The 11364-nt window shown below is 41.8% G+C and overlaps 1 long non-coding RNA gene across 1 annotated transcript; it reads right to left on the bottom strand.

Annotated features, from left to right (window-relative positions):
• Positions 1 to 2726: 2726 nt before the first annotated feature.
• Positions 2727 to 7956, bottom strand: LOC133225605 (uncharacterized). Its single transcript, XR_009729205.1, has 3 exons — positions 6991 to 7956; positions 6729 to 6835; positions 2727 to 2787 (listed from the first exon to the last, which is right to left on the bottom strand). It is a non-coding gene; the product is annotated as an uncharacterized LOC133225605 (long non-coding RNA).
• Between the last annotated feature and the right edge of the window lie 3408 nt (positions 7957 to 11364).

Raw genomic sequence — 11364 nt, 5'->3', positions numbered from 1 at the left:
ACAGAATCATGGAATGGTTGAGGTTGGAAGGGACCTCTGGAGCCCGTTTGGTCCAACCCTTAGGGTCAGCTAAGGCAGGTTGCCCAGAACCATGTCTACATAGCTTTTGATTGTCCCCAAGGATGGAAACTCCACAACCTGCCTTTATCATCTAAGTGACAAAATATCATTCCTTGGTGCCACCTTTAAGAAGATGTGTAGTTCTGATGTGTAGTTGTTTAGCTGCAAAAGTAAAAGAATGAGAACTAGAGATGTTAACACTTCCGCTTTTACTTTGCTGACTCCATATTTTTTACTTATAGGTAAAAATTTATGCAAGGATTTTTACAAAGTGCTTCTTTATACCCACAATTTTACTGTTTCTTTGCGAATGGATCATAAATCCTCAAAATTTTTTAAAGCCAAGACCTGCAGCCACGCACCATCGAGATTCCCAAGGATTTTTCAGTATTGCAAATTGTCTTCTGAGGAACTGCTGCTTTTCGTATCCTGTATTTTTCATATGGGAAATCTAATGTGGTAATTATCAACCTGACTCTAATATGGTAATATCAACCTGAATTCCTGCTGTGCAGAAAAGTACTCATTTTAACTTACCTGCCTTTTAAACTAAGGTTCTTTAGGTAAGACAAATATGCAGACACCAACTTCTCCCCCCCCAAAAAAAAACACAAAAAACCAAAACAAACTCAAATCCAACAAGCATCAACTTGATTCTGACACTTAGTCTTGAGCATATTTTATATTTCAGTGCAAATTTACAACCAATTTACATGTTGTGTGGACGTGCTTAAATAGAAGACAAGCTTTTTTGTGAAGTGTGTTAGGCTTTTAACCAAGTACATTGGCAGATATTATATATGCGTTCCTAGGTACAGTTGTGTTTCTGCTCTGTGAGAATATGTATTTTGTTTTTTATTGTTTTGCTAAGAGCAGTATTAGTGAATGTTTTCATAAGTAGAGCAGCAAGATCCCTGTCAGCTCTCTGAGTGTGAAAGTGGCACAGCATGCATTTGAAGGCTCAAGAAGGCATTTCAAGACTGCTGGTAGTTGCAATATGCCAATGCAAAGCACCCTGATAAACTTCTGTGCAAAAGTGTTCCATTGCAGGTCACTTGACAGGTTGGTGTCGTGACAATTGGAAGATGACAGCAATGCTTCAGCGATGATTCAATGTGAAAAGTATTCACCACTTTTTGGCTGTTTGGAGGGTCATTCCAAATAATGCTACAAAAGAGTCACGTTAAAAAAATGTTGGGGTGATATTTATAATTGTCTTGGATAACACAGTTGGCTGAGCTTTGTAAACTAGTTACTGTGCAATTCACAATTCACAATAAAACGGACCCCAGTAAAATGTCTCTATATTGGCTTCTTTGTTTAGCTGCTCATTTTTTGGTAGATAGGTTTGATTTTTACAAAGCATGTCAGTAGCATTCTGGCTGTTTGAAAGTTTTGAACTTCTAATCTTTTTTTTTACTATGTGAACATTTCAATCAAACCAAATATGACAACTTAAAGAGGTGCAGATGGCTGTCGAGCTGGAGAGGACTGGCTGTCTGAATTAACTGGTAGAAAGGGAAGTCTTCTACTTTCTGACTTAAGTTCAGCTCTGCTAATTTAGGAATGACGTTTTCCTTAGCCTCACTTCATGGCCCAACATTGTGTAACTTCTCTGGTGTGGACTGCAAATCTACTAATGGTAAGCATTTTTTTTTTTTTTTTTTTTTTGTTATTCTAAGGGGCAACTATAAATCCTCTCAAAAATCCCTGATTTCACAGGGATTTGGGATATTTTTTTTACACTGGGTTGTCAGTTATTCATTGCTGTTATTTGACTTCCTCTTGTGTACATTCTGGTATAGAAAGGAAAAAAATTATAAGGATGTGCAGAAAAGTTATTTTGCATGATCTAATATTTTCTGGATTTTTTTTTCAGTTTTCAATTTTGTTTTTCTTTTCCCCCTGAATTTCTTTTATTTTCAGTTTCTTTTCTTTCATTTTCTTTCCCAAGGTTTTTCCCCATTTTTTTGCAATTTCCCGTTCCCTCGTAACTTTGCTTCTAGCAGCTGTGTTATAAGGTAAGTGGTTTAGATAGAAGCTATTCTGACAGGAAAAAATTGTTCCACTTAAGAAAATCTTGTTGGCACAGGAAAAAATGTTTGTCTCACCCTTCCCCATTCCTCATCAGGAATGTTTTAGTGTCCAAACTAGAAGGCTAAAGTACTGTCAAGCAATAATATTTTGGGTAATTGAATTTGGGGTTTTGTGAGGGTTTCTTGTGGTCATTGGCTGGTAATTAAGGGCTGGTCTTGGATTTTAACTTCTCATTTTTGAAATATGATCTCTTCTTTTACACAGATTGATCGGACATTTATTGTGGCCGATGGCCAAGATATAAAATTTATAATTGAATTACACATTTAGATATAAAGTTACAGCTCCTTTTCATGCAATTCTTTTCTTTGAATTTGTGACTTGCCGCATATTTAAAAGGAAGACCTTCTACAATAAGGGCTGCCATGAGATCCCATATTTCCTTGCTGCGAAGTGCTTGCACAGCGCTGTGCGTCCTCCCTGCTGAAAGCCCATTCCTCTTCAGGGAGTCCTTAGACACAGGGAAATGTTTTCTTCACTTCTGGATGAAGCTGTGAGATGGAGGGTGTATTGTACCAAATACAGTTTTTTTGTATTGGTTTGGACTTTATTCTGCTCATTTTTTTTTCCTGTTTTCTGCACAGAAACATCTCATTAAACCTTTCTGTTGGCTACTTGGCTATAATATTCCTGAAAAAAAATAGATATTTCATGACCTGAAAAACATGGAAATGTGAGTTTCAGTGAACAGTTGGAAACAGTGCTTCCAAATCCTTGTTTGCAGGTGTTTTTCAGCCACCCCAGCAGAGCACAGAAAATGCAACAGTCACGGTCAGTGATGAACACAGCTCAGATACAGACTGGGAAATACAGCTTGTCTTAGACAATTTCCTGGCCAAAAAAAATATTCTGGAAAGGAGGTTATGAGTAATTTTAAATAACAAATATTTTTGTTAACAACAAGCAAAGACAAATGTGTAACTTTTAAAGTAGGCTCATTGGAAATCATTTAAAATTCATCAACCTTCTCAAAAATAGCCTGTGAAAATAATTATGAAGAGCACTCTTATTTTGGGAATGGCGTTCACTGCTCCAGTATCAGTTTAAAGAAAATGTTGTAAATAAGGATTCCAAGCCAAAATCTTCAGGATGCTTCCAGTCCCACTGGAGTTGTGCAAGTTTAATTCGGTGCTATTCTGTTATTATACCCAATGTATTTTTTACAAATGAACTAAAACATTTAAGTCTTTCATCCAAAGCATTGCCACATAATTTATTTTACTAATAGGATTCTTCTATTTAAATTTCTTCCTCATTCACTGCTTAAACTTTTTTATGTTCCAGAGAGGACAGACACCGGGAGCATGTGCTATTCATTGCTGCTATAACTGGGTATGATAATGGGAAAATATATTTATCTTCAAATCAGCAGAGTACTCTGGACAAATCAGGGATTTGTTTGCATTTTTAAACTAAAGTAGGAGCATTAGGTCATTCCAAAATTAAATAAAACAGCTTGATTTTTTTTTCTCAGTTTTATCTCTATTTTTTCATCTAAAACTACTTGCCAAATTTAACATAAATTCTTGCATAGTTTCAACATGTGTCTGCTTCTACTGACAGATGAACTTCATAGGTAAAATATGACTCGCTCTAAAGCTGTCATTTTCATTTTACAAATGTATCTCTTGCTTAAACATCAGCAACGATTAAAATTATAGTCAATTTATCACTCAGTCCTATGACACAAACCCATGTTATCTTTTTAAGGAAGAATATAGAGGTAGATGTTCTGCTGTTGTCTTTCATATCACTCATTGCTGCTGCTTGATAACAAATTTTAATTACGGAGACAGTCTCTCAGACCCTGCTAGTAATTAATGGCTGTAACTTGCGTGTGCCATTGTGAAGCCCACAGTGTGCCTGCAGATAAACAACTAATTAACACTTTTCTACATGTGAAATGCATTTCCAATTATTGCTGTCATCAACCCCTTGTTCTTCATATGCATTTTGCCTAGGCATTAGGGATGCCTCATGGCTTACCAAACCAGATAGCCTTGTCTTTCTCCCACCATCGTTCAGAAAAGGTTTAATGCATCAGGCTGCTGAGCTGTTGTTCCTGCCCTCATGCTGCTGTGCTAGTGGAAGAAGGCTTTTGAAGGATAGAATAAGCTTTTCATACAAAACAAGGGAATTATAAAGAGTGTTTGGGCATGAATAGCAGTAGCAGTTTATAATCAGAGGTAACACTACCAGAGTCTGTACTGGTGTTAAGGAAGAGTCTGTAGAAGTATCCTAGGTCACTAATAAGAAAAAAAATTGACCAGAAGTATCCAGTGTATATGGGCACAAACTAGGAAATCCAGAGGAATCTCTAACACAGTGTATTACAAGCAGCACAGAGGTGCAAACTAGTCCTGTGACCTGCTTATCTGCAGAAAGCTGGGACTGGATCCAGGCACTTTGATCCTCCAAGAAAGGAGGGAATGCAGCATCATGTACAGCTAATTTGGTAGAGTTCACTCAGAGTACAGCTCCAGTCCTAACGTGGGCTGGATGGTGTGACCCCGCTGCTGCAAAGGGAGAGCTGCCTGCCTGCCTGAAGCCGCGTGCCTTCCCTTTGGTAGCCGAGTGACTTTACACAGGGTGGGATTTTTGTCTTTAGGTTTGCTTTAAGAAAAAAAATAAATGCCTTGATCTTCTTTTGCTCTGAAGAGGGACCCACCTCTTAAGCACAGTAGTCCTCTGTTTCCATCAACCCATTTGGAAATCTTTACAACATCCCATTGGAGCCACTGCAACTTCAATTCTTAATTTCTCAAAGGCACAGCAAGTATGGAACATATTACCTTACTGGGGAAATCCTGACTTGGATTATTGCTTTGGCATTTTCCAAGTGGTTTTCTCACACTGTACCCCAAACTGCCTCACAGGGTATTAAGTTACATAACCCGCAAGCAGAAAGACCTCAGTAAGATCCACCTTCAGCCAAGAATAACTCCACGTTACTGTCAGTTAATTAGTGGTGGTATTCATTAACTGAGGAAGTGAGAGCCAGGAAGCTATCCTTTATTCTTCGTAGCTGGTGTCATGGCACGCCACAGAAGCCATCTAACCAGTCACTGGCAGCTGGCTGAAGAGAGGTTAGATATCTCCAGGATTCTGTTCCTCTGGCTCATGAGAGAGGAATGAGGCACACACATGGTCATTCTTGCAAGCACACCTTGTGCATGGTCACACTTGGGTTTGTCATCCTATCTTCCTGCAAGCATGGCCTGAACTGCTATCACCTTAAGATGTGCACCACTCTGACCTTAAACGTTAACCCTGTGTAATCTGATGGGGGTGGTTCCCTGTTGCTGCAGCTTGGTACTCTCTAAATTCAAGCTGGTATGTCTACCCACACCCATCATATTAATATGGCATCAGGCAAACCCAGTCAGGCTGTTTGCTGCCTCCCTGTGAGCCATCCAAGGAGCCTTTCTGGGAACAGGAATCAGTCCATATTCTGATATGAAGCCATCTCTGCTTGTGCAACCTTGACAGCTGGATAGTTAGATAAGGCAAGTTAGTGTCTGGCTTTAATTCCTTCAAGCCTGGGATGCAAGCTGATGGAGGGCTAGAGGAGCAGCATTCAGTTTCTCGTGCTCCATAGGGAAAAGACCACACTGCCTGTCTAGCTGGACATGCTGTGTGAGTGCTGCTGGCAGCATGCACAGGGTCCTGTGCTGCTCGCTGTCGCATGCATGGTTCAGCCAATGCCCAGCGCTGCCCTTCTAGCTGGAGGCATCCTTCCCCTACAAACCGAACTGGAGCTGAGGCATTAGAAGAATTTTTAGCCATGTGAAAGCCAGGCAGAGGGCATGGCAGGGATGTGTGTGAGCCTGAATGTAGCTGTCAGTCTTAAAGTCTCAGATATGCAGATGTGCTCTGATGGACTTCTCACTGAAAGCTAGCATTCTTGGTCTTTCTGCTCCTTCCCGACTTTTGACACCTCTCTGACAGCCTACAGGGCTCTTTGATATCACTCCTTGTTCCATTCAGAGTTCAGTCACCTCTCTTAACCCCCTTTACTCTGTCAGCAGCCTTCCCCACCCTCGCACAGACAGCAAACACCCTGTTAACATGAAAAATGCCTTTGTGCTTTTCGCTCTCCTTCACTCTGCTCCACACCACATATTCTGGAAGTCACCTTCAGACCACACTGGAGTGTTACCTCTATTGCTCAGGGCTAGGATCATGTTACAGCTTTCCTCTTCTCACTGAAGATTTGTGCTCTGGATTTGAACTTCTCCAGAGTTCAGGGATGTTTGGAATCTGGGCTTTTGGCTTAGACCCCTCTTGGTGCCTCGTGTCAGCATCTAGGAGCTGACAGAAGTTGTCTGCAGCTGGGCAGCCAGGTCTGCAAGATGCAAGGACTAAGAATAAAATAAAAAGATCCCAACATACTGAGGAACAAATTAAAACTTGTCATGTTTTAACCCACAGTGAATCGCGTGGCCTTTGGAGACATATCAACACCTCTTTTTTTCCCCACACAAGCCACAGGCCAGGCAGTGCTCACCTGGTTGCTGGAAATCCCTACAGGCAAGGAGATTTCAGGAGGCCAGGCTCACCTGTGGGCACACATGTTCATATTTGTGTTTTCCCTGCAAGGTATCAGGCTAGGAGAAGGTGACGGCGAAGATGTTCACATCTCTCCTTTTGGCGTGTTGCTGCTTTCCTTATGCAATGACTATAGGAGGGAAGAGGTGATGGGCAAAACAAGTGATTTTTGCTTTTTCCTTATTTTACTAGAGGAGGGTTGGACAGCTCGGCTTTGCCTCCGTGTGAGGACTCAACACACACAGGGTGTGGGGAGGAAGATGAGACTTGTTACAAAACCCTTACCAAAGTGCAGGCTGCATTCCCTTCTGTGCAGTATGATAGCACATCTCTGGGCATTGTGGCATCACATCGCTTGAAGTGATGCCTGTGGCTGCTGGGGGCTGTGAGCAAGGCCATCCAAGGCTGTGCTCTTCCTGTGCCCCCATCCCACCCCTCAGGAAGGGGTTCCCGCAGCTCCGGTCCAGCCGGGTGTCTGTGCAAGCCTGGGTAAGCCTGCTCAGTGTCAAAGTAGGCAGGGCTGTCATTTTCCCTCTTCCTGCCTACAGGAACCAAAGGCTTCCTTCTGACCCTTTCCTCCTGGCATAAAATAGGCAGCAGGGAGAGGGGCCAGTGAGGGCAGGGAGAGCCAGCGGCCCTGTACCCCCCCACCAGAAGGGAGCTGTTGCAGCCCCAGCTATTTTTAACCTGGCTTTGTTGCATGCTGGCAGTTGTGTCTCCCGTTGCTTTTTTCCTTCTCTGTGTCACTGTGTGTCTTTGCAGCTCCTTCCTGCTACCGTGAGATGTGTGAACTATATATGGCCTGGGAAATATGTGTCAGGCAGTATTTTTAAACCACCCAGGCCTCTGGTTTGCAGGCTGCTGTGACGCAGTTTATCCGACTTTGCAAGTTTCTCATGGGAATGCAGGGTGCCCAGCGGCAGCCTGCGGTGCCGGGATGTTTATTCTTTGCCCTCCACGGTGCAGCCTTTAGGGCCTGGGCTGCCATCTCAAGACTTGGGAAGCAGCAGACCTTGTGTGTGTGCAGCAGGGGATTAAGCCTGGCTAGTGTCATGGTGTGGCTTTCTGGGAGTTAGCTGCAGGTCTGTGACATGGAGTGACTTTTCCAGCCAGCCAAGTGCTGCCATCAAACCTGGCAGGATAGGCACAGGGAGGACATCACTAAGGGCCTGTCCTGCAAAGCGTGTCTCAGCTCAAAGTCCCTGTTCCTACCCTCTGTGGAGGTGGTACCGCTTCCTAATATTTGAAAGTTAGCACTGCCAAATTTGGTTTGGTTTGGCACATCACTGTAGGACCTGTGGTGTAACCTCCATGCCCTTCTTTGAACACTGTGATGAGCCTTATGGAGGGTGATGTACTGCTCCTGAAAAGCAGTGCTGTCAAAGGCTGAGCATCAGGCTGTGTCCAGTGGGGTTTGTTCATGAGGCTTGTGCCCTGCAATAGATGGTCTATGTCTGGTACAGCGCTCTAGCCATCAAAATCATATGGAAAGTACAGGGGAACAGCTTTACAGTGATGAAATCCTGGTCAATAGACATTCAGCGTAGAAAAGACTGAATAAAAATGCAGGAAGAAATATTTGGGAGAAAATCATTTGACGAGCTCCACTTGCCTGACAGCATTTGTCTTGCCTCTTTCACAGCAAAAATTCTCCCTGAGTAAAAAAGTGCTTCTAAGGACAAGAAGTTTCCTTATGAGTCTTCTTTTTCTCTTTGCTACCATTTAAATTCTGGTTTATATACAGTGGAGAGAAAGTAAAATGCTGTTTTGAGATTCTTTGCTGAAAACATCTTGTCCCGAAACATCTTCAACCATTTTCATTGTGATAAATGGCAGGAGCCGCTTGTATTGTCTACAGCATGAACATCCATTTTTTTTCATGGTGCTGGTTTTTTTTCTGAAGTTCTTTGAGAAGTTAAATAATGTAGTTTTGTCATTCACAACCTTGTAGATTAAAAAATCCCTTCATCATCTTTTCTTCTGTGAGAAAATGGTGTCTCTCAGTTTATTTCTTCTTCTTTTAAGATTTATGATGCATATAGACTCAAATTAAATAGCCACTATCTGAAGTAGCTTGTATATGGCTTTGTTACTGTAGAAGAATGAGCTTGCCGACAAGCATGTATTTGCAAATATATTTGTTTTCCTATATAAATAAAATGCTTTTATCTACTCTTGTCATTTATACTGTTTCCTCAGTAGGAAGCCTAACTCTGGCAGTGAGGAAATTTACTGTTAGTCTTTGGGATACAGTTGATTCATACAGATTTCACTGTGCTTTAGACCAGGCCCTTCGAAAAGCTAATTTTATTTGAGATGCTTGATTCTAGGTTCATGAATGTAAGTGTAATTTGTGAAGATTATCCTTTCAGGCTTTAAGGATTTACACAGTTTAAGGAATGCTAATCAGTGTTTATATGGTCATAATTTAACCTTTGCACTGCTCTGTTCAATTTATTTTAATTGCTAATAAGACACAATATTTCAATTTGCCAAAAAGAGGAGGATCACGAATATTACCAGAAAATTACTGGGTTTGTTATTGTCACACTAGGTAGTATTATGTATGTAGAAGGCTAATTCCTCAGGGCCAATTGGATCAGTGTAGGAAAGACTCTGTGTTCAGGAAACTGTTTTTCATGGATAAGTAACTCCTTGGATTTATAAACATTTAGGTAAACAACCCCAAGGATTTGAGTTGAGCAGGATTAAAACAAGTATGAGATATATTTTATCACCAACAGGCAGGACAAAGGAGACAAATTCTTATGACTTCAGCGGTGAGGACCACCCCAGGAACAACTTAGGAGCCCCAGGATGTTAGTAAAGATACACTCCCATCTGGTAAAGAAAATTTGGGATAAAATTCTGTTAAAGGTAGAATATTAGTAAAGCAAGGATTTTATCTTGCTTGGCAAGCGTTATTTTCCAAGTAGATGTTTGCTCAAGAAAAGTGGGGTTTTTCTTAATGTGCGCCACCATACCAAAACTTGGCTCTAATTATCTTCTATCAAAAAAGGTCTTAGTTTAAACACACACATTATTTTGGGATCAAAATGGTTTTATCATTCCAGAAATGGTTTCCCAAGTGTTCCCATGACATACAGTGGTCAGCGGACTTTTAATTCTGTGGATGCCGATTGAGAAAACAAGGCCTAAGAGGAGGTTCATTTCTGGGCAGAGAGAGCACATTGTGGGTGGCCGCAGACACCACAAAGCCCATGACTTCATCCACCTGAGAAATTAAATAATGAACCCTGCCTGAGGAAGCTTGCGGGAATTGCGTCATTTACACATAAAAGCAAAAATAGATTTATAGGGCACATGGGTGGCTGTGACATCACCAGCAGCCAATCTAGAAGTCTTGGCTACATCCAATAGATTAATGCCCTTTAATATCATTCTTTGTAGAAGGGGATCCCACAGACCTACCTCTCTGCTTTGGGTTTCTGTTTTTCAGTTGCTGCTGCAGATTGACATATTGACTTCGGGATGAATTGCCTAATGTGCTTTGCAGTGCTTTGCACTGGAGGCATAGGATATATACTGGGTGTTTTTCCAAGCAAGTATAGCCTGGGAGAGATGAACTGCTGATGCAATTTTAATGGGGATTGGGAACTGATTCAAGGGGTTTCTAGAGATCTGAGATGCTTGAAATATTTTATTACGGTGGTACTGCCTGCTCAGAAATTGGGATAGGGCTGTTTTATTTCAAAATTATCCTAAAGGTTCACTAACAGTCTGAAAATTATCTGAAAAAAAAAAAGATATTGCCTAATACAAAAGCTTGAGAACTAATAGTTTACAGTAGTAGCTAAGTAGCAATAGAGCTGCAGCCAGGAGTGGCAGGGGGTATTGTTGAGGTGGTCCTCATTGGAAAGGGTGAAAGGAGAGGCCATGGGCTGCCTTTAAATGAAGGAGGAACTGTGGGACAAATCAGGTGAGAAGGGTGGGAGCCACAGGAGTAACTGCTGGCAGAAAGAAGAGGCACACAGGAGGCAATGGGATCCTTGGGGACAGTGGTTATTCCTCCGGCTCTGGACCTCTGTGTACACAGAGGCAGTTATAGGGTCGTTCTGAGAGTAATCTGTCTCTGTTGCTTTAGGTTCTGCAACTCCTCTCACCCCAAAATGTACCCATCTCCTCAGGAGCAGGTCATACCATGACCAGCTTGTATCCCCAAGAAAACACCCTCTGCACACTGACCCTGGGCAGCCCTGCTGAAAGCATCTCTGAACTTTCTTTAATTAAAACTTTGATTCAGGCTCAAGCAAGAGAAAACAAACATTGTCCAGTTACAGCATTCAGATCCCTCAATGCAAGCCAGATGTCAGAGCTGGTTCATACAACTGCTCTTGATGTGGCAGCCATGAATTCCTACTGCACACTACAGAAGTACAGCAGTCAGGGATGAGCCTGAGAGCAGTCTCAATGTGTCTTGCCTTCATATTTATTCTCAAAATATGTTTCCTAGTCTTGATATTCTCATTTCTCTCTCCTTTCTTTTTTTAACTCCTCTCTTCCCTCCCACCTTGAGACTTGGCACACAGTGCATTACCCAAGGAGCAAAGAGAAGGCAAAAGAAAAATGAAAAAGAAAGGATGAAAGAAAACAAGCCTATGTCCCTTTGTATGTTTCTAAGGCAACAGGTAGGAGATG

This window comes from Neopsephotus bourkii, unplaced genomic scaffold (genome assembly GCF_033783945.1).
Source record: "Neopsephotus bourkii isolate Nb327-2 ecotype Australia unplaced genomic scaffold, CSIRO-AGI_Nbou_v1 NB_1765, whole genome shotgun sequence".
Classification (NCBI taxonomy): domain Eukaryota; kingdom Metazoa; phylum Chordata; class Aves; order Psittaciformes; family Psittacidae; genus Neopsephotus; species Neopsephotus bourkii.
The sequence above is the reverse complement of the archived record's forward strand: the minus strand, read 5'-3'. Positions and strand labels throughout refer to the sequence as shown.